The sequence below is a fragment of the Oncorhynchus mykiss genome, unplaced genomic scaffold (genome assembly GCF_013265735.2).
Source record: "Oncorhynchus mykiss isolate Arlee unplaced genomic scaffold, USDA_OmykA_1.1 un_scaffold_401, whole genome shotgun sequence".
Lineage (NCBI taxonomy): Eukaryota > Metazoa > Chordata > Actinopteri > Salmoniformes > Salmonidae > Oncorhynchus > Oncorhynchus mykiss.
In genome coordinates this window covers 45,489-66,861 of record NW_023493848.1, presented here as the reverse complement: position 1 = coordinate 66,861, position 21,373 = coordinate 45,489, and the positions used below count along the sequence as shown (strand labels likewise).

Here is a 21,373-nt window from a genome sequence, read left to right as displayed (position 1 = left end):
ATGGACTACACTATTGAGTTGGAACCCCATCCGTGACACACAACATTGCTTCTTTTTTCCCTTGCATGGCCCTGCATGAAAGTAAAAACGCTGAAATAAAGCAGAACATGTGATAGCTTGCGCAAACAAACTCAATAAAGAAGGCAGTGGTGGGATTTGAACCCACGCCTCCTTAGAGACTGGAGCCTTAATCCAGCGCCTTAGACCGCTCGGCCACACTACCCAGCTCTGGCAAGCTTCCACATTTTCTCGTCAGTTACCTAGAGCGTCTGCACTCCCTTGTATTTTAGTCTGCTTTTTCATTTTCTTCTTTAAAATCTTTATGTATCTCATGTTGCTCTTGCGTCCTTCATCTTTTTTTGATTGTCTTTGTAAAAATCTTAATTTATCTGATGTTGCTCTTTCTTCCATCGTATAAACTTAGAATTAGTTTCTGCTTTTATTTCTGAAGCAGATTGAATTAGAAATACACAGCAGATAATTGCAATAACAGACGTGGGAATTAGGGTAAAGGCTGGATTCCCTTTATTTGTCCAGTGTCCTTGGTGGCCTTGTTTGAAATTACATTACAGTTTTCTGTTGAGAAAATGTTGCAGCGGTGGACTTTGAACCGACACCTCCGAAAGACTGGGTCCTTAAATCCAGTTCTCTGGACAGCTCGGCCACAGTTCCCACTGTTAAAATGGACTGCTTGGTCGTCCCACAGACCATCACAACTTTCCTTTTTTCCAATCAAGGATTTGACGTGAACAACCACTGGTAGGAGGTGCAACTGCCACCGTGAGAGCACAGGACTTGGTGGCTGGTTGGTTAAGGCGATGGACTACACTATTGAGTCGGATCCCCATCCGTGACACACAACATTGCTTATTTTCTCCCTTGCATGGCCCTGCATGAAAGTAAAAACTCTGAAATAAAGCAGAACATGTGATAGCTTGCGCAAACAAACTCAATAAAGATGGCAGTGGTGGGATTTGAACCCACGCCTCCTTAGAGACTGGAGCCTTAATCCAGCGCCTTAGACCGCTCGGCCACACTACCCAGCTGTGGCAAAATATTCACACTTTCTCGTCAGTTACCTAGAGCGTCTGCACTCCCTTGTATTTCAGTCTTCTTTTTCATTTTCTTCTTTAAAATCTTTATGTATCTCATGTTGTTCTTGCGTCCTTCATCTTTTTTTGATTCTCTTTCTAAAAATGTTAATTTATCTGATGTTGCTCTTTCTTTCATCGTATAAACTGAGAATTAGTTTCTGCTTTTATATCTGAAGCAGATTGAATTAGAAAAACATGGCAGATAATTGCAATAACAGACGTGGGAATTAGGGTAAATGCTGGATTCCCTTTATTTGTCCGGTGTCCTTGGTGGCCTTGTTTGAAATGACATTACAGTTTTCTGTTGAGAAAAAGTTAAAGCGGTGGACTTTGAACCGACACCTCCGAAAGACTGGGTCCTTAAATCCAGTTCTCTGGACAGCTCGGCCACAGTACCAACTGTTAAAATGGACTGCTTGGTCGTCGCACAGACCATCACAACTTTCCTTTTTTCCAATCAAGGATTTGACGTGAACAACCACCGGTAGGAGGTGCAACTGCCACTGCGGGGGCACAGGACTTGGTGGCTGGTTGGTTAAGGCGATGGACTACACTATTGAGTCGGATCCCCATCCGTGACACACAACATTGCTTATTTTCTCCCTTGCATGGCCCTGCATGAAAGTAAAAACTCTGAAATGTGAACATGAGAACATGTGATAGCTTGCGCAAACAAACTCAATAAAGATGGCAGTGGTGGGATTTGAACCCACGCCTCCTTAGAGACTGGAGCCTTAATCTAGCGCCTTAGACCACTCGGCCACACTACCCAGCTCTGGCAAGTTTCCACACTTTCTTGTCAGTTACCTAGAGCGTCTGCACTCCCTTGTATTTTAGTCTTCTTTTTCATTTTCTTCTTTAAAATCTTTATGTATCTCATGTTGCTCTTGCGTCCTTCATCTTTTTTTGATTATCTTTCTAAAAATCTTAATTTATCTGATGTTGCTCTTTCTTCCATCGTATACACTTAGAATTAGTTTCTGCTTTCATGTCTGAAGCAGATTGAATTAGAAAAACACGGCAGATAATTGCAATCACAGACGTGGGAATTAGGGTAAAGGCTGGATTCCCTTTATTTGTCCGGTGTCCTTGGTGGCCTTGCTTGAAATTACATTACAGTTTTCTGTTGAGAAAAAGTTGCAACGGTGGACTTTGAACCGACACCTCCGAAAGACTGGGTCCTTAAATCCAGTTCTCTGGACAGCTCGGCCACAGTTCCCACTGTTAAAATTACCTGCTTGGTCGTTGCACAGACCATCACAACTTTCCTTTCTTCCAATCAAGGATTTGACGTGAAACCCCACCTGTAGGAGGTGCAACTGCCACCGCGGGGGCACAGGACTTGGTGGCTGGTTGGTTAAGGCGATGGACTACACTATTGAGTTGGAACCCCATCCGTGACACACAACATTGCTTCTTTTTTCCCTTGCATGGCCCTGCATGAAAGTAAAAACGCTGAAATAAAGCAGAACATGTGATAGCTTGCGCAAACAAACTCAATAAAGATGGCAGTGGTGGGATTTGAACCCACGCCTCCTTAGAGACTGGAGCCTTAATCCAGCGCCTTAGACCGCTCGGCCACACTACCCAGCTCTGGCAAGCTTCCACATTTTCTCGTCAGTTACCTAGAGCGTCTGCACTCCCTTGTATTTTAGTCTGCTTTTTCATTTTCTTCTTTAAAATCTTTATGTATCTCATGTTGCTCTTGCGTCCTTCATCTTTTTTTGATTGTCTTTGTAAAAATCTTAATTTATCTGATGTTGCTCTTTCTTCCATCGTATAAACTTAGAATTAGTTTCTGCTTTTATTTCTGAAGCAGATTGAATTAGAAATACACAGCAGATAATTGCAATAACAGACGTGGGAATTAGGGTAAAGGCTGGATTCCCTTTATTTGTCCAGTGTCCTTGGTGGCCTTGTTTGAAATTACATTACAGTTTTCTGTTGAGAAAATGTTGCAGCGGTGGACTTTGAACCGACACCTCCGAAAGACTGGGTCCTTAAATCCAGTTCTCTGGACAGCTCGGCCACAGTTCCCACTGTTAAAATGGACTGCTTGGTCGTCCCACAGACCATCACAACTTTCCTTTTTTCCAATCAAGGATTTGACGTGAACAACCACTGGTAGGAGGTGCAACTGCCACCGTGAGAGCACAGGACTTGGTGGCTGGTTGGTTAAGGCGACGGACTACACTATTGAGTTGGAACCCCATCCGTGACACACAACATTGCTTCTTTTCTCCCTTGCATGGCCCTGCATGAAAGTAAAAACGCTGAAATAAAGCAGAACATGTGATAGCTTGCGCAAACAAACTCAATAAAGATGGCAGTGGTGGGATTTGAACCCACGCCTCCTTAGAGACTGGAGCCTAAATCCAGCGCCTTAGACCACTCGGCCACACTACCCAGCTCTGGCAAAATATTCACACTTTCTCGTCAGTTACCTAGAGCGTCTGCACTTCCTTGTATTTTAGTCTTCTTTTTCATTTTCTTCTTTAAAATCTTTACGTATCTCATATTGCTCTTGCGTCCTTCATCTTTTTTTGATTCTCTTTTTAAAAATCTTAATTTATCTGATGTTGCTCTTTCTTTCATCGTATAAACTTAGAATTAGTTTCTGCTTTTATGTCTGAAGCAGATTGAATTAGAAAAACACGGCAGATAATTGCAATAACAGACGTGGGAATTAGGGTAAAGGCTGGATTCCCTTTATTTGTCCGGTGTCCTTGGTGGCCTTGTTTGAAATGACATTACAGTTTTCTGTTGAGAAAAAGTTGCAGCGGTGGACTTTGAACCGACACCTCCGAAAGACTGGGTCCTTAAATCCAGTTCTCTGGACAGCTCGGCCACAGTTCCCACTGTTAAAATGGACTGCTTGGTCGTCGCACAGACCATCACAACTTTCCTTTTTTCCAATCAAGGATTTGACGTGAACAACCACCGGTAGGAGGTGCAACCTCCACCGTGGGGTCACAGGACTTGGTGGCTGGTTGGTTAAGGCGATGGACTACACTATTGAGTCGGATCCCCATCCGTGACACACAACATTGCTTCTTTTCTCCCTTGCACGGCCCTGCATGAAAGTAAAAACGCTGAAATAAAGCAGAACATGTGATAGCTTGCGCAAACAAACTCAATAAAGATGGCAATGGTGGGATTTGAACCGACGCCTCCTTAGAGACTGGAGCCTAAATCCAGCGCCTTAGACCACTCGGCCACACTACCCAGCTCTGGTAAGATTTCCACACTTTCTTGTCAGTTACCTAGAGCGTCTGCACTCCCTTGTATTTTAGTCTTCTTTTTCATTTTCTTCTTTAAAATCTTTAGTATCTCATGTTGCTCTTGCGTCCTTCATCTTTTTTTGATTCTCTTTCTAAAAACCTTAATTTATCTGATGTTGCTCTTTCTTCCATCGTATAAACTTAGAATTAGTTTCTGCTTTTATGTCTGAAGCAGATTGAATTAGAAAAACATGGCAGATAATTGCAATAACAGACGTGGGAATTAGGGTAAAGGCTGGATTCCCTTTATTTTCCGGTGTCCTTGGTGTCATTGCTTGAAATTACATTACAGTTTTCTGTTGAGAAAAAGTTAAAGCGGTGGACTTTGAACCCACACATCTGAAAGACTGGATCCGTAAATCCAGTTCTCTGGACAGCTTGGCCACAGTTCCCACTGTTAAAACGGACTGCTACGTCTTCGCACAGCCCAGGCCAACTTTCCTTGTTTACAATCTAGGCTTTGACGTGAACAACCACCGGTAGGAGGTGCAACTGCCACCGCGGGAGCACAGGACTTGGTGGCTGGTTGGTTAAGGCGATGGACTACACTATTGAGTTGGTCCACCGTGACACACAACGTTTGTTTTTTTCTCCCTTGCATGGCCCGACATGAAAGTAAAAACGCTGAAATAAAGCAGAAAATGTGATAGCTTGCGCAAACAAACTCAATAAAGATGGCAGTGGTGGGATTTGAACTCACGCCTCCTTAGAGACTGGAGCCTAAATCCAGCGCCTTAGACCACTCGGCCACACTACCCAGCTCTGGTAAGATTTCCACACTTTCTTGTCAGTTACCTAGAGCGTCTGCACTCCCTTGTATTTTAGTCTTCTTTTTCATTTTCTTCTTTAAAATCTTTATGTATCTCATGTTGCTCTTGCGTCCTTCATCTTTTTTTGATTCTCTTTTTAAAAATCTTAATTTATCTGATGTTGCTCTTTCTTCCATCGTATAAACTTAGAATTCGTTTCTGCTTTTATGTCTGAAGCAGATTGAATTAGAAAAACACGGCAGATAATTGCAATAACAGACGTGGGAATTAGGGTAAAGGCTGGATTCCCTTTATTTGTCCGGTGTCCTTGGTGGCCTTGTTTGAAATGACATTACAGTTTTCTGTTGAGAAAAAGTTGCAGCGGTGGACTTTGAACCGACACCTCCGAAAGACTGGGTCCTTAAATCCAGTTCTCTGGACAGCTCGGCCACAGTTCCCACTGTTAAAATGGACTGCTTGGTCGTCGCACAGACCATCACAACTTTCCTTTTTTCCAATCAAGGATTTGACGTGAACAACCACCGGTAGGAGGTGCAACCTCCACCGTGGGGTCACAGGACTTGGTGGCTGGTTGGTTAAGGCGATGGACTACACTATTGAGTCGGATCCCCATCCGTGACACACAACATTGCTTCTTTTCTCCCTTGCACGGCCCTGCATGAAAGTAAAAACGCTGAAATAAAGCAGAACATGTGATAGCTTGCGCAAACAAACTCAATAAAGATGGCAATGGTGGGATTTGAACCCACGCCTCCTTAGAGACTGGTGCCTAAATCCAGCGCCTTAGACCACTCGGCCACACTACCCAGCTCCGGAAAAACATTCACACTTTCTCTTCAGTTACCTAGAGCGTCTGCACTTCCTTGTATTTTAGTCTTCTTTTTCATTTTCTTCTTTAAAATCTTTATGTATCTCATGTTGCTCTTGCGTCCTTCATCTTTTTTTGATTATCTTTCTAAAAATCTTAATTTATCTGATGTTGCTCTTTCTTCCATCGTATACACTTAGAATTAGTTTCTGCTTTCATGTCTGAAGCAGATTGAATTAGAAAAACACGGCAGATAATTGCAATTACAGACGTGGGAATTAGGGTAAAGGCTGGATTCCCTTTATTTGTCCGGTGTCCTTGGTGGCCTTGCTTGAAATTACATTACAGTTTTCTGTTGAGAAAAAGTTGCAACGGTGGACTTTGAACCGACACCTCCGAAAGACTGGGTCCTTAAATCCAGTTCTCTGGACAGCTCGGCCACAGTTCCCACTGTTAAAATTACCTGCTTGGTCGTTGCACAGACCATCACAACTTTCCTTTCTTCCAATCAAGGATTTGACGTGAAACCCCACCTGTAGGAGGTGCAACTGCCACCGCGGGGGCACAGGACTTGGTGGCTGGTTGGTTAAGGCGATGGACTACACTATTGAGTTGGAACCCCATCCGTGACACACAACATTGCTTCTTTTTTCCCTTGCATGGCCCTGCATGAAAGTAAAAACGCTGAAATAAAGCAGAACATGTGATAGCTTGCGCAAACAAACTCAATAAAGATGGCAGTGGTGGGATTTGAACCCACGCCTCCTTAGAGACTGGAGCCTTAATCCAGCGCCTTAGACCGCTCGGCCACACTACCCAGCTCTGGCAAGCTTCCACATTTTCTCGTCAGTTACCTAGAGCGTCTGCACTCCCTTGTATTTTAGTCTGCTTTTTCATTTTCTTCTTTAAAATCTTTATGTATCTCATGTTGCTCTTGCGTCCTTCATCTTTTTTTGATTGTCTTTGTAAAAATCTTAATTTATCTGATGTTGCTCTTTCTTCCATCGTATAAACTTAGAATTAGTTTCTGCTTTTATTTCTGAAGCAGATTGAATTAGAAATACACAGCAGATAATTGCAATAACAGACGTGGGAATTAGGGTAAAGGCTGGATTCCCTTTATTTGTCCAGTGTCCTTGGTGGCCTTGTTTGAAATTACATTACAGTTTTCTGTTGAGAAAATGTTGCAGCGGTGGACTTTGAACCGACACCTCCGAAAGACTGGGTCCTTAAATCCAGTTCTCTGGACAGCTCGGCCACAGTTCCCACTGTTAAAATGGACTGCTTGGTCGTCCCACAGACCATCACAACTTTCCTTTTTTCCAATCAAGGATTTGACGTGAACAACCACTGGTAGGAGGTGCAACTGCCACCGTGAGAGCACAGGACTTGGTGGCTGGTTGGTTAAGGCGACGGACTACACTATTGAGTTGGAACCCCATCCGTGACACACAACATTGCTTCTTTTCTCCCTTGCATGGCCCTGCATGAAAGTAAAAACGCTGAAATAAAGCAGAACATGTGATAGCTTGCGCAAACAAACTCAATAAAGATGGCAGTGGTGGGATTTGAACCCACGCCTCCTTAGAGACTGGAGCCTAAATCCAGCGCCTTAGACCACTCGGCCACACTACCCAGCTCTGGCAAAATATTCACACTTTCTCGTCAGTTACCTAGAGCGTCTGCACTTCCTTGTATTTTAGTCTTCTTTTTCATTTTCTTCTTTAAAATCTTTATGTATCTCATGTTGCTCTTGCGTCCTTCATCTTTTTTTGATTATCTTTCTAAAAATCTTAATTTATCTGATGTTGCTCTTTCTTCCATCGTATACACTTAGAATTAGTTTCTGCTTTCATGTCTGAAGCAGATTGAATTAGAAAAACACGGCAGATAATTGCAATTACAGACGTGGGAATTAGGGTAAAGGCTGGATTCCCTTTATTTGTCCGGTGTCCTTGGTGGCCTTGCTTGAAATTACATTACAGTTTTCTGTTGAGAAAAAGTTGCAACGGTGGACTTTGAACCGACACCTCCGAAAGACTGGGTCCTTAAATCCAGTTCTCTGGACAGCTCGGCCACAGTTCCCACTGTTAAAATTACCTGCTTGGTCGTTGCACAGACCATCACAACTTTCCTTTCTTCCAATCAAGGATTTGACGTGAAACCCCACCTGTAGGAGGTGCAACTGCCACCGCGGGGGCACAGGACTTGGTGGCTGGTTGGTTAAGGCGATGGACTACACTATTGAGTTGGAACCCCATCCGTGACACACAACATTGCTTCTTTTTTCCCTTGCATGGCCCTGCATGAAAGTAAAAACGCTGAAATAAAGCAGAACATGTGATAGCTTGCGCAAACAAACTCAATAAAGATGGCAGTGGTGGGATTTGAACCCACGCCTCCTTAGAGACTGGAGCCTTAATCCAGCGCCTTAGACCGCTCGGCCACACTACCCAGCTCTGGCAAGCTTCCACATTTTCTCGTCAGTTACCTAGAGCGTCTGCACTCCCTTGTATTTTAGTCTGCTTTTTCATTTTCTTCTTTAAAATCTTTATGTATCTCATGTTGCTCTTGCGTCCTTCATCTTTTTTTGATTGTCTTTGTAAAAATCTTAATTTATCTGATGTTGCTCTTTCTTCCATCGTATAAACTTAGAATTAGTTTCTGCTTTTATTTCTGAAGCAGATTGAATTAGAAATACACAGCAGATAATTGCAATAACAGACGTGGGAATTAGGGTAAAGGCTGGATTCCCTTTATTTGTCCAGTGTCCTTGGTGGCCTTGTTTGAAATTACATTACAGTTTTCTGTTGAGAAAATGTTGCAGCGGTGGACTTTGAACCGACACCTCCGAAAGACTGGGTCCTTAAATCCAGTTCTCTGGACAGCTCGGCCACAGTTCCCACTGTTAAAATGGACTGCTTGGTCGTCCCACAGACCATCACAACTTTCCTTTTTTCCAATCAAGGATTTGACGTGAACAACCACTGGTAGGAGGTGCAACTGCCACCGTGAGAGCACAGGACTTGGTGGCTGGTTGGTTAAGGCGACGGACTACACTATTGAGTTGGAACCCCATCCGTGACACACAACATTGCTTCTTTTCTCCCTTGCATGGCCCTGCATGAAAGTAAAAACGCTGAAATAAAGCAGAACATGTGATAGCTTGCGCAAACAAACTCAATAAAGATGGCAGTGGTGGGATTTGAACCCACGCCTCCTTAGAGACTGGAGCCTAAATCCAGCGCCTTAGACCACTCGGCCACACTACCCAGCTCTGGCAAAATATTCACACTTTCTCGTCAGTTACCTAGAGCGTCTGCACTTCCTTGTATTTTAGTCTTCTTTTTCATTTTCTTCTTTAAAATCTTTACGTATCTCATATTGCTCTTGCGTCCTTCATCTTTTTTTGATTCTCTTTTTAAAAATCTTAATTTATCTGATGTTGCTCTTTCTTTCACCGTATAAACTTAGAATTAGTTTCTGCTTTTATGTCTGAAGCAGATTGAATTAGAAAAACACGGCAGATAATTGCAATAACAGACGTGGGAATTAGGGTAAAGGCTGGATTCCCTTTATTTGTCCGGTGTCCTTGGTGGCCTTGTTTGAAATGACATTACAGTTTTCTGTTGAGAAAAAGTTGCAGCGGTGGACTTTGAACCGACACCTCCGAAAGACTGGGTCCTTAAATCCAGTTCTCTGGACAGCTCGGCCACAGTTCCCACTGTTAAAATGGACTGCTTGGTCGTCGCACAGACCATCACAACTTTCCTTTTTTCCAATCAAGGATTTGACGTGAACAACCACCGGTAGGAGGTGCAACCTCCACCGTGGGGTCACAGGACTTGGTGGCTGGTTGGTTAAGGCGATGGACTACACTATTGAGTCGGATCCCCATCCGTGACACACAACATTGCTTCTTTTCTCCCTTGCACGGCCCTGCATGAAAGTAAAAACGCTGAAATAAAGCAGAACATGTGATAGCTTGCGCAAACAAACTCAATAAAGATGGCAGTGGTGGGATTTGAACCCACGCCTCCTTAGAGACTGGAGCCTAAATCCAGCGCCTTAGACCACTCGGCCACACTACCCAGCTCTGGTAAGATTTCCACACTTTCTTGTCAGTTACCTAGAGCGTCTGCACTCCCTTGTATTTTAGTCTTCTTTTTCATTTTCTTCTTTAAAATCTTTAGTATCTCATGTTGCTCTTGCGTCCTTCATCTTTTTTTGATTCTCTTTCTAAAAACCTTAATTTATCTGATGTTGCTCTTTCTTCCATCGTATAAACTTAGAATTAGTTTCTGCTTTTATGTCTGAAGCAGATTGAATTAGAAAAACACGGCAGATAATTGCAATAACAGACGTGGGAATTAGGGTAAAGGCTGGATTCCCTTTATTTTCCGGTGTCCTTGGTGTCATTGCTTGAAATTACATTACAGTTTTCTGTTGAGAAAAAGTTAAAGCGGTGGACTTTGAACCCACACATCTGAAAGACTGGATCCGTAAATCCAGTTCTCTGGACAGCTTGGCCACAGTTCCCACTGTTAAAACGGACTGCTACGTCTTCGCACAGCCCAGGCCAACTTTCCTTGTTTACAATCTAGGCTTTGACGTGAACAACCACCGGTAGGAGGTGCAACTGCCACCGCGGGAGCACAGGACTTGGTGGCTGGTTGGTTAAGGCGATGGACTACACTATTGAGTTGGTCCACCGTGACACACAACATTTGTTTTTTTCTCCCTTGCATGGCCCGACATGAAAGTAAAAACGCTGAAATAAAGCAGAAAATGTGATAGCTTGCGCAAACAAACTCAATAAAGATGGCAGTGGTGGGATTTGAACTCACGCCTCCTTAGAGACTGGAGCCTAAATCCAGCGCCTTAGACCACTCGGCCACACTACCCAGCTCTGGTAAGATTTCCACACTTTCTTGTCAGTTACCTAGAGCGTCTGCACTCCCTTGTATTTTAGTCTTCTTTTTCATTTTCTTCTTTAAAATCTTTATGTATCTCATGTTGCTCTTGCGTCCTTCATCTTTTTTTGATTCTCTTTTTAAAAATCTTAATTTATCTGATGTTGCTCTTTCTTCCATCGTATAAACTTAGAATTCGTTTCTGCTTTTATGTCTGAAGCAGATTGAATTAGAAAAACACGGCAGATAATTGCAATAACAGTTGTGGGAATTAGGGTAAATGCTGGATTCCCTTTATTTGTCCGGTGTCCTTGGTGGCCTTGTTTGAAATTACATTACAGTTTTCTGTTGAGAAAAAGTTGCAGAGGTGGACTTTGAACCTACACCTCCGAAAGACTGGGTCCTTAAATCCAGTTCTCTGGACAGCTCGGTCACAGTACCAACTGTTAAAATAGACTGCTGGGTCGTTGCACAGACCATCACAACTTTCCTTTTTTCCAATCAAGGATTTGACGTGAAGAACCACCGGTAGGAGGTGCAACTGCCACCGCGGGGGCACAGGACTTGGTGGCTGGTTGGTTAAGGCGATGGACTACACTATTGAGTTGGAACCCCATCCGTGACACACAACATTGCTTCTTTTCTCCCTTGCATGGCCCTGCATGAAAGTAAAAACGCTGAAATAAAGCAGATAGCTTGCGCAAACAAACTCAGTAAAGATGTCAGCGGTGGGATTTGAACCCACGCCCCCTTAGAGACTGGAGCCTAAATCCAGCGCCTTAGACCGCTCGGCCACACTACCAAACTCTGGCAAGATTTCACCACTTTCTCGTCAGTTACCTAGAGCGTCTGCACTCCCTTGTATTTTAGTCTTCTTTTTCATTTTCTTCTTTAAAATCTTTATGTATCTCATGTTGCTCTTGCGTCCTTCATCTTTTTTTGATTCTCTTTTTAAAAATCTTAATTTATCTGATGTTGCTCTTTCTTCCATCGTATAAACTTAGAATTAGTTTCTGCTTTTATGTCTGAAGCAGATTGAATTAGAAAAACACGGCAGATAATTGCAATTACAGACGTGGGAATTAGGGTAAAGGAAGGATTCCCTTTATTTGTCCGGTGTCCTTGGTGGCCTTGTTTGAAATTACATTACAGTTTTCTGTTTTCTGTTGAGAAAAAGTTGCAGCGGTGGACTTTGAACCGACACCTCCGAAAGACTGGGTCCTTAAATCCAGTTCTCTGGACAGCTCGGCCACAGTTCCCACTGTTAAAATAGACTGCTTGGTCATCGCACAGACCATCACAACTTTCCTTTTTTCCAATCAAGGATTTGACGTGAACAACCACCTGTAGGAGGTGCAACTGCCACCGCGGGGGCACAGGACTTGGTGGCTGGTTGGTTAAAGCGATGGACTACACTATTGAGTTGGAACCCCATCCGCGACACACAAAATTGCTTCTTTTCTACCTTGCATGGCCCTGCATGAAAGTAAAAACACTGAAATAAAGCAGAACATGTGACAGCTTGCGCAAACAAACTCAATAAAGATGGCAGTGGTGGGATTTGAACCCACGCCTCCTTAGAGACTGGAGCCTTAATCCAGCGCCTTAGACCGCTCGGCCACACTACCCAGCTCTGGCAGAATATTCACACTTTCTCGTCAGTTACCTAGAGCGTCTGCACTCCCTTGTATTTTAGTCTTCTTTTTCATTTTCTTCTTTAAAATCTTTATGTATCTCATGTTGCTCTTGCGTCCTTCATCTTTTTTTGATTGTCTTAGTAAAAATCTTAATTTATCTGATGTTGCTCTTTCTTCCATCGTATAAACTTAGAATTAGTTTCTGCTTTTATGTCTGAAGCAGATTGAATTAGAAAAACATGGCAGATAATTGCAATAACAGACGTGGGAATTAGGGTAAAGGCTGGATTCCCTTTATTTTCCGGTGTCCTTGGTGGCCTTGTTTGAAATTACATTACAGTTTTCTGTTGAGAAAAAGTTGCAGAGGTGGACTTTGAACCTACACCTCCGATATACTGGGTCCTTAAATCCAGTTCTCTGGACCGCTCGGTCTCAGTACCAACAGTTAAAATGGACTGCTGGGTCGTTGCACAGAACATCACAACTTTCCAATCAAGGATTTGACGTGAACAACCCCCGGTAGTAGGTGCAACTGCCACAGCGAGAGCACAGGACTTGGTGGCTGATTGGTTAAGGTGATGGACTACACTATTGAGTTGGAACCCCATCCGTGACACACAACATTGCTTCTTTTCTCCCTTGCATGGGCGACATGAAAGTAAAAACCCAGAAACAAAGCAGAAAATGTGATAGCTTGCGCAAACAAACTCAAATAAAGATGGCAGTGGTGGGATTTGAACCCACGCCTCCTTAGAGACTGGAGCCTTAATCCAGCGCCTTAGACCGCTCGGCCACACTACCCAGCTCTTGCAAGATTGCCAGACTTTCTCGTCAGTTACCTAGAGCGTTTGCAGTCCCTTGTATTTTAGTCTTTTTCATTTTCTTCTTTAAAATCTTTATGTATCTCATGTTGCTCTTGCGTCCTTCATCTTTTTTTGATTCTCTTTTTAAAAATCTTAATTTATCTGATGTTGCTCTTTCTTCCATCGTATAAACTTAGAATTAGTTTCTGCTTTTATGTCTGAAGCAGATTGAATTAGAAAAACATGGCAGATAATTGCAATTACAGACGTGGGAATTAGGGTAAAGGAAGGATTCCCTTTATTTGTCCGGTGTCCTTGGTGGCCTTGTTTGAAATTACATTACAGTTTTCTGTTTTCTGTTGAGAAAAAGTTGCAGCGGTGGACTTTGAACCGACACCTCCGAAAGACTGGGTCCTTAAATCCAGTTCTCTGGACAGCTCGGCCACAGTTCCCACTGTTAAAATAGACTGCTTGGTCATCGCACAGACCATCACAACTTTCCTTTTTTCCAATCAAGGATTTGACGTGAACAACCACCTGTAGGAGGTGCAACTGCCACCGCGGGGGCACAGGACTTGGTGGCTGGTTGGTTAAAGCGATGGACTACACTATTGAGTTGGAACCCCATCCGCGACACACAAAATTGCTTCTTTTCTACCTTGCATGGCCCTGCATGAAAGTAAAAACACTGAAATAAAGCAGAACATGTGACAGCTTGCGCAAACAAACTCAATAAAGATGGCAGTGGTGGGATTTGAACCCACGCCTCCTTAGAGACTGGAGCCTTAATCCAGCGCCTTAGACCGCTCGGCCACACTACCCAGCTCTGGCAGAATATTCACACTTTCTCGTCAGTTACCTAGAGCGTCTGCACTCCCTTGTATTTTAGTCTTCTTTTTCATTTTCTTCTTTAAAATCTTTATGTATCTCATGTTGCTCTTGCGTCCTTCATCTTTTTTTGATTGTCTTAGTAAAAATCTTAATTTATCTGATGTTGCTCTTTCTTCCATCGTATAAACTTAGAATTAGTTTCTGCTTTTATGTCTGAAGCAGATTGAATTAGAAAAACACGGCAGATAATTGCAATAACAGACGTGGGAATTAGGGTAAAGGCTGGATTCCCTTTATTTTCCGGTGTCCTTGGTGGCCTTGTTTGAAATTACATTACAGTTTTCTGTTGAGAAAAAGTTGCAGAGGTGGACTTTGAACCGACACCTCCGAAAGACTGGGTCCTTAAATCCAGTTCTCTGGACAGCTCGGCCACAGTTCCCACTGTTAAAATGGACTGCTTGGTCGTCGCACAGACCATCACAACTTTCCTTTTTTCCAATCAAGGATTTGACGTGAACAACCACCGGTAGGAGGTGCAACCTCCACCGTGGGGTCACAGGACTTGGTGGCTGGTTGGTTAAGGCGATGGACTACACTATTCGAGTCGGAATCCCCATCCGTGACACACAACATTGCTTCTTTTCTCCCTTGCACTGGCCCTGCATGAAAGTAAAAACGCTGAAATAAAGCAGAACATGTGATAGCTTGCTGCAAACAAACTCAATAAAGATGGCAGTGGTGGGATTTGAACCCACGCCTCCTTAGAGACTGGAGCCTAAATCCAGCGCCTTAGACCACTCGGCCACACTACCCAGCTCTGGTAAGATTTCCACACTTTCTTGTCAGTTACCTAGAGCGTCTGCACTCCCTTGTATTTTAGTCTTCTTTTTCATTTTCTTCTTTAAAATCTTTAGTATCTCATGTTGCTCTTGCGTCCTTCATCTTTTTTTGATTCTCTTTCTAAAAACCTTAATTTATCTGATGTTGCTCTTTCTTCCATCGTATAAACTTAGAATTAGTTTCTGCTTTTATGTCTGAAGCAGATTGAATTAGAAAAACACGGCAGATAATTGCAATAACAGACGTGGGAATTAGGGTAAAGGCTGGATTCCCTTTATTTTCCGGTGTCCTTGGTGTCATTGCTTGAAATTACATTACAGTTTTCTGTTGAGAAAAAGTTAAAGCGGTGGACTTTGAACCCACACATCTGAAAGACTGGATCCGTAAATCCAGTTCTCTGGACAGCTTGGCCACAGTTCCCACTGTTAAAACGGACTGCTACGGTCTTCGCACAGCCCAGGCACAACTTTCCTTGTTTACAATCTAGGATTTGACAGTGAACAACCACCGGTAGGAGGTGCAACTGCCAGCGCGGTGAGCACAGGACTTGGTGGCTGGTTGGTTAAGGCGACGGACTACACTATTGAGTTGGAACCCATCCGTGACACACAACATTGCTTCTTTTCTCCCTTGCATGGCCCTGCATGAAAGTAAAAACGCTGAAATAAAGCAGAACATGTGATATCTTGCGCAAACAAACTCAATAAAGATGGCAGTGCTGGGATTTGAACCCACGCCTCCTTAAGAGACTGGAGCCTTAATCCAGCGCCTTAGACCGCTCGGCCACACTACCCAGCTCTGGCAAAATATTCCACACTTTCTCGTCAGTTACCTAGAGCGTCTGCACTTCCTTGTATTTTAGTCTTCTTTTTCATTTTCTTCTTTAAAATCTTTATGTATCTCATGTTGCTCTTGCGTCCTTCATCTTTTTTTGATTCTCTTTTTAAAAATCTTAATTTATCTGATGTTGCTCTTTCTTCCATCGTATAAACTTAGAATTAGTTTCTGATTTTATGTCTGAAGCAGATTGAATTAGAAAAACACGGCAGATAATTGAAATAACAGACATTGGGAATTAGGGTAAAGGCTGGATTCCCTTTATTTTCCGGTGTCCTTGGTGGCCTTGTTTGAAATTACATTACAGTTTTCTGTTGAGAAAAAGTTGCAGCGGTGGACTTTGAACCGACACCTCCGAAAGACTGGGTCCTTAAATCCAGTTCTCTGGACAGCTCGGCCACAGTTCCCACTGTTAAAATGGACTGCTTGGTCGTCGCACAGACCATCACAACGTTCCTTTTTTCCAATCAAGGATTTGACGTGAACAACCACCGGTAGGAGGTGCAACTGCCACCGTGAGAGCACAGGACTTGGTGGCTGGTTGGTTAAGGCGATGGACTACACTATTGAGTTGGAACCCCATCCGTGACACACACCATTGCTTATTTTCTCCCTTGCTTGGCCCTACATGAAAGTAAAAAGGCTGAAATAAAGCAGAACATGTGATAGCTTGCGCAAACAAACTCAATAAAGATGCCAGTGGTGGGATTTGAACCCACGCCTCCCTAAAGACTGGAGCCTTAATCCAGCTCCTTAGACTGCTCGGCCACACTACCCAGCTCTAGCAGAATATTCACACTTTCTCGTCAGTTACCTCGTATAAACTTAGAATTAGTTTCTGGTTTTATGTCTGAAGCAGATTGAATTGGAAAAACACGGCAGATAATTGCAATAACAGACGTGGGAATTAGGGTAAAGACTGGATTTCCTTTATTTGTCCGGTTTCCTTGGTGGCCTTGTTTGAAATTACATTAAAGTTTTCTGTTGAGAAAAAGTTGCAACGGTGGACTTTGAACCGACACCTCCGAAAGACTGGGTCCTTAAATCCAGTTCTCTGGACAGCTCGGCCACAGTACCCACTGTTAAAATGAAATGCTTGATCGTCGCACAGACCATCACAACTTTCCTTTTTTCCAATCAAGGATTTGACGTGAACAACCACCGGTAGAAGGTGCAACTGCCACCGTGAGAGCACAGGACTTGGTGGCTGGTTGGTTAAGGCGATGGACTACACTATTGAGTTGGAACCCCATCCGTGACACACAACATTGCTTCTTTTCTCCCTTGCATGGGCGACATGAAAGTAAAAACACAGAAACAAAGCAGAAAATGTGATAGCTTGCGCAAAAAAACTCAATAAAGATGGCAGTGGTGGGATTTGAACCCACGCCTCCTTAGAGACTGGAGCCTTAATCCAGCGCCTTAGACCGCTCGGCCACACTACCCAGCTCTGGCAAGATTTCCACACTTTCTCGTCAGTTACCTAGAGCGTCTGCACGCCCTTGTATTTTAGTCTTCTTTTTCATTTTCTTCTTTAAAATCTTTATGTATCTCATGTTGCTCTTGCGTCCTTCATCTTTTTTTGATTCTCTTTCTAAAAATCTTAATTTATCTGATGTTGCTCTTTCTTTCATCGTATAAACTTAGAATTAGTTTCTGCTTTTATGTCTGAAGCAGATTGAATTAGAAAAACACGGCAGATAATTGCAATAATAGACGTGGGAATGAGGGTAAAGGCTGGATTCCCTTTATTTTCCGGTGTCCTTGGTGGCCTTGTTTGAAATTACATTACAGTTTTCTGTTGAGAAAAAGTTGCAGTGGTGGACTTTTAACCGACACCTCTGAAAGACTGGGTCCTTAAATCCAGTTCTCTGGACAGCTTGGCCACAGTTCCCACTGTTAAAATAGACTGCTTGGTCATCGCACAGACCATCACAACTTTCCTTTTTTCCAATCAAGGATTTGACGTGAACAACTACCGGTAGGAGGTGCAACTGCCACCGTGGGGGCACAGGACTTGGTGGCTGGTTGGTTAAGGCGATGGACTACACTATTGAGTTGGAAACCCATCCGTGACACACAACATTGCTTCTTTTCTCCCTTGCATGGCCCTGCATGAAAGTAAAAACGCTGAAATAAAGCAGAAAATGTGATAGCTTGCGCAAACAAACTCAATAAAGATGGCAGTGGTGGGATTTGAACCCACGCCTCCTTAGAGACTGGAGCCTAAATCCAGCGCCTTAGACCACTCGGCCACACTACCCAGCTCTGGTAAGATTTCCACACTTTCTTGTCAGTTACCTAGAGCGTCTGCACTCCCTTGTATTTTAGTCTTCTTTTCATTTTCTTCTTTAAAATCTTTAGTATCTCATGTTGCTCTTGCGTCCTTCATCTTTTTTTGATTCTCTTTCTAAAAACCTTAATTTATCTGATGTTGCTCTTTCTTCCATCGTATAAACTTAGAATTAGTTTCTGCTTTTATGTCTGAAGCAGATTGAATTAGAAAAACATGGCAGATAATTGCAATAACAGACGTGGGAATTAGGGTAAAGGCTGGATTCCCTTTATTTTCCGGTGTCCTTGGTGTCATTGCTTGAAATTACATTACAGTTTTCTGTTGAGAAAAAGTTGCAGCGGTGGACTTTGAACCCAAACCTCTGAAAGACTGGATCCTTAAATACAGTTCTCTGGACAGCTTGGCCACAGTACCCACTGTTAAAATGGACTGCTAGGTCGTCACACAGCCCAGCCCAACTTTCATTGTTTACAATCTAGGCTTTGACGTGAACAACCACCGGTAGGAGGTGCAACTGCCACCGCGGGAGCACAGGACTTGGTGGCTGGTTGGTTAAGGCGATGGACTACACTATTAAATTGGAACCCCATCCGTGACACACATCATTGCTTCTTTTCTCCCTAGCATGGCCCGACATGAAAGTAAAAAACATGAAATAAAGCAGAACATGTGATAGCTTGTGCAAAAAAACTCAATAAAGTTGGCAATGGAGGGATTTGAACCCACGCCTCCTTAGAGACTGGAGCCTAAATCCAGCGCCTTAGACCACTCGGCCACACTACCCAGCTCTGGTAAGATTTCCACACTTTCTTGTCAGTTACCTAGAGCGTCTGCACTCCCTTGTATTTTAGTCTTCTTTTTCATTTTCTTCTTTAAAATCTTTAGTATCTCATGTTGCTCTTGCGTCCTTCATCTTTTTTTGATTCTCTTTCTAAAAACCTTAATTTATCTGATGTTGCTCTTTCTTCCATCGTATAAACTTAGAATTAGTTTCTGCTTTTATGTCTGAAGCAGATTGAATTAGAAAAACATGGCAGATAATTGCAATAACAGACGTGGGAATTAGGGTAAAGGCTGGATTCCCTTTATTTTCCGGTGTCCTTGGTGTCATTGCTTGAAATTACATTACAGTTTTCTGTTGAGAAAAAGTTGCAGCGGTGGACTTTGAACCCAAACCTCTGAAAGACTGGATCCTTAAATACAGTTCTCTGGACAGCTTGGCCACAGTACCCACTGTTAAAATGGACTGCTAGGTCGTCACACAGCCCAGCCCAACTTTCATTGTTTACAATCTAGGCTTTGACGTGAACAACCACCGGTAGGAGGTGCAACTGCCACCGCGGGAGCACAGGACTTGGTGGCTGGTTGGTTAAGGCGATGGACTACACTATTAAATTGGAACCCCATCCGTGACACACATCATTGCTTCTTTTCTCCCTAGCATGGCCCGACATGAAAGTAAAAAACATGAAATAAAGCAGAACATGTGATAGCTTGTGCAAAAAAACTCAATAAAGTTGGCAATGGAGGGATTTGAACCCACGCCTCCTTAGAGACTGGAGCCTTAATCCAGCGCCTTAGACCACTCGGCCACACTACCCAGCTCTGGCTAAATATTCACACTTTCTCGTCAGTTACCTAGAGCGTCTGTACTTCCTTGTATTTTAGTCTTCTTTTTCATTTTCTTCTTTAAAATCTTTATGTATCTCATGTTGCTCTTGCATCCTTCATCTTTTTTTGATTCTCTTTCTAAAAATCTTGATTTGTCTCATGTTGCTCTTTCTTCCATTGTGTACACTGAAAATTAGTTTCTGCTTTTATGTCTGAAGCAGATTGAATTGGAAAAACACGGCAGATATTTTCAAAAACAGATGTGGGAATTAGGGTAAAGGCTGGATTCCCTTTTTTGTCCGGTGTCCTTGGTGGCCTTGTTTGAAATTACATTACAGTTTTTTGTTGAGAAAAAGTTAAAGCGGTGGACTTTGAACCCACACCTCTGAAAGACTGGGTCCTTAAATAAAGTTCTCTGGACAGCTTGGCCACAGTACCCACTGTTAAATTGGACTGCTAGGTTGTCGCACAGCCCAGGCCAACTTTCCTTGTTTACAATCAAGGCTTTGACGTGAACAAGAAGGTGGGAGGAGGTGCAACTGCCACCGCGGGAGCACAGGACTTGGTGGCTGGTTGGTTAAGGCAATGGACTACACTATTGAGTTGGAACCCCATCCGTGACACACATCATTTCTTCTTTTCTCCCTTGCATGGGCGACATGAAAGTAAAAACCCTGAAATAACGCCGAACATGTGATAGCTTGCGCAAACAAACTCAGATGGCAGTGGTGGGATTTGAACCCACGCCTCCTTAGAGACTGGAGCCTAAATCCAGCGCCTTAGACCGCTCGGCCACACTACCCAGCTCTGGCAAAATATTCACACTTTCTCGTCAGTTACCTAGAGCGTCTGCACTCCCTTGTATTTTAGTCTTCTTTTTCATTTTCTTCTTTAAAATCTTTATGTATCTCATGTTGCTCTTGCGTCCTTCATCTTTTTTTGATTCTCTTTTTAAAAATCTTAATTTATCTGATGTTGCTCTTTCTTCCATCGTATAAACTTAGAATTAGTTTCTGCTTTTATGTCTGAAGCAGATTGAATTGGAAAAACACGGCAGATAATTGCAATAACAGACATGGGAATTAGGGTAAAGGCTGGATTCCCTTTATTTGTCCGGTGTCCTTGGTGGCCTTGTTTGAAATTACATTACAGTTTTCTGTTGAGAAAAAGTTGTAGTGGTGGACTTTGAACCGACACCTCTGAAAGACTGGGTCCTTAAATCCAGTTCTCTGGACAGCTCGCCCACAGTACCAACTGTTAAAATGGACTGCTGGGTCGTCCCACAGACCATCACAACTTTCCTTTTTTCCAATCAAGGATTTGACATGAACAACCACCGGTAGGAGGTGCAACTGCCACCGTGAGAGCACAGGACTTGGTGGCTGGTTGGTTAAGGCGATGGACTACACTATTGAGTTGGAACCCCATCCGTGACACACAACATTGATTTTTTTCTCCCTTGCATGGGCGACATGAAAGTAAAAACGCTGAAATAAAGCAGAACATGTGATAGCTTGCGCAAACAAACTCAAAAGAGATGGCAGTGGTGGGATTTGAACCCACGCCCCCTTAGAGACTGGAGCCTTAATCCAGCGCCTTAGACCACTCTGCCACACTACCCAGCTCTGGCAAGCTTCCACACTTTATCGTCA

At 43.2% G+C, this 21,373-nt stretch overlaps 26 non-coding genes across 26 annotated transcripts; all 26 read right to left on the bottom strand.

The window, feature by feature from the left end:
- Positions 1-141: 141 nt before the first annotated feature.
- On the bottom strand, positions 142-223 carry trnal-aag. The gene has a single exon. It is a non-coding gene; the product is annotated as a tRNA-Leu (tRNA).
- Positions 224-959: 736 nt separating this feature from the next.
- On the bottom strand, positions 960-1,041 carry trnal-aag. Its single transcript has one exon. It is a non-coding gene; the product is annotated as a tRNA-Leu (tRNA).
- A 741-nt stretch (positions 1,042-1,782) lies between these two features.
- Positions 1,783-1,864, bottom strand: trnal-aag. The gene has a single exon. It is a non-coding gene; the product is annotated as a tRNA-Leu (tRNA).
- Positions 1,865-2,600: 736 nt separating this feature from the next.
- On the bottom strand, positions 2,601-2,682 carry trnal-aag. Its single transcript has one exon. It is a non-coding gene; the product is annotated as a tRNA-Leu (tRNA).
- A 736-nt stretch (positions 2,683-3,418) lies between these two features.
- Positions 3,419-3,500, bottom strand: trnal-uag. Its single transcript has one exon. It is a non-coding gene; the product is annotated as a tRNA-Leu (tRNA).
- A 737-nt stretch (positions 3,501-4,237) lies between these two features.
- On the bottom strand, positions 4,238-4,319 carry trnal-uag. The gene has a single exon. It is a non-coding gene; the product is annotated as a tRNA-Leu (tRNA).
- A 731-nt stretch (positions 4,320-5,050) lies between these two features.
- On the bottom strand, positions 5,051-5,132 carry trnal-uag. Its single transcript has one exon. It is a non-coding gene; the product is annotated as a tRNA-Leu (tRNA).
- A 737-nt stretch (positions 5,133-5,869) lies between these two features.
- trnal-uag lies at positions 5,870-5,951 on the bottom strand. Its single transcript has one exon. It is a non-coding gene; the product is annotated as a tRNA-Leu (tRNA).
- A 737-nt stretch (positions 5,952-6,688) lies between these two features.
- On the bottom strand, positions 6,689-6,770 carry trnal-aag. Its single transcript has one exon. It is a non-coding gene; the product is annotated as a tRNA-Leu (tRNA).
- Positions 6,771-7,506: 736 nt separating this feature from the next.
- On the bottom strand, positions 7,507-7,588 carry trnal-uag. Its single transcript has one exon. It is a non-coding gene; the product is annotated as a tRNA-Leu (tRNA).
- A 737-nt stretch (positions 7,589-8,325) lies between these two features.
- trnal-aag lies at positions 8,326-8,407 on the bottom strand. The gene has a single exon. It is a non-coding gene; the product is annotated as a tRNA-Leu (tRNA).
- Positions 8,408-9,143: 736 nt separating this feature from the next.
- On the bottom strand, positions 9,144-9,225 carry trnal-uag. Its single transcript has one exon. It is a non-coding gene; the product is annotated as a tRNA-Leu (tRNA).
- Positions 9,226-9,962: 737 nt separating this feature from the next.
- Positions 9,963-10,044, bottom strand: trnal-uag. Its single transcript has one exon. It is a non-coding gene; the product is annotated as a tRNA-Leu (tRNA).
- A 731-nt stretch (positions 10,045-10,775) lies between these two features.
- On the bottom strand, positions 10,776-10,857 carry trnal-uag. The gene has a single exon. It is a non-coding gene; the product is annotated as a tRNA-Leu (tRNA).
- Positions 10,858-11,586: 729 nt separating this feature from the next.
- trnal-uag lies at positions 11,587-11,668 on the bottom strand. The gene has a single exon. It is a non-coding gene; the product is annotated as a tRNA-Leu (tRNA).
- Positions 11,669-12,412: 744 nt separating this feature from the next.
- On the bottom strand, positions 12,413-12,494 carry trnal-aag. Its single transcript has one exon. It is a non-coding gene; the product is annotated as a tRNA-Leu (tRNA).
- A 728-nt stretch (positions 12,495-13,222) lies between these two features.
- Positions 13,223-13,304, bottom strand: trnal-aag. Its single transcript has one exon. It is a non-coding gene; the product is annotated as a tRNA-Leu (tRNA).
- A 741-nt stretch (positions 13,305-14,045) lies between these two features.
- Positions 14,046-14,127, bottom strand: trnal-aag. Its single transcript has one exon. It is a non-coding gene; the product is annotated as a tRNA-Leu (tRNA).
- Positions 14,128-14,867: 740 nt separating this feature from the next.
- On the bottom strand, positions 14,868-14,949 carry trnal-uag. Its single transcript has one exon. It is a non-coding gene; the product is annotated as a tRNA-Leu (tRNA).
- A 738-nt stretch (positions 14,950-15,687) lies between these two features.
- On the bottom strand, positions 15,688-15,770 carry trnal-aag. Its single transcript has one exon. It is a non-coding gene; the product is annotated as a tRNA-Leu (tRNA).
- A 1,407-nt stretch (positions 15,771-17,177) lies between these two features.
- trnal-aag lies at positions 17,178-17,259 on the bottom strand. The gene has a single exon. It is a non-coding gene; the product is annotated as a tRNA-Leu (tRNA).
- Positions 17,260-17,995: 736 nt separating this feature from the next.
- trnal-uag lies at positions 17,996-18,077 on the bottom strand. The gene has a single exon. It is a non-coding gene; the product is annotated as a tRNA-Leu (tRNA).
- Positions 18,078-18,811: 734 nt separating this feature from the next.
- trnal-uag lies at positions 18,812-18,893 on the bottom strand. The gene has a single exon. It is a non-coding gene; the product is annotated as a tRNA-Leu (tRNA).
- Positions 18,894-19,628: 735 nt separating this feature from the next.
- Positions 19,629-19,710, bottom strand: trnal-aag. Its single transcript has one exon. It is a non-coding gene; the product is annotated as a tRNA-Leu (tRNA).
- Positions 19,711-20,441: 731 nt separating this feature from the next.
- trnal-uag lies at positions 20,442-20,523 on the bottom strand. The gene has a single exon. It is a non-coding gene; the product is annotated as a tRNA-Leu (tRNA).
- Positions 20,524-21,259: 736 nt separating this feature from the next.
- On the bottom strand, positions 21,260-21,341 carry trnal-aag. Its single transcript has one exon. It is a non-coding gene; the product is annotated as a tRNA-Leu (tRNA).
- Between the last annotated feature and the right edge of the window lie 32 nt (positions 21,342-21,373).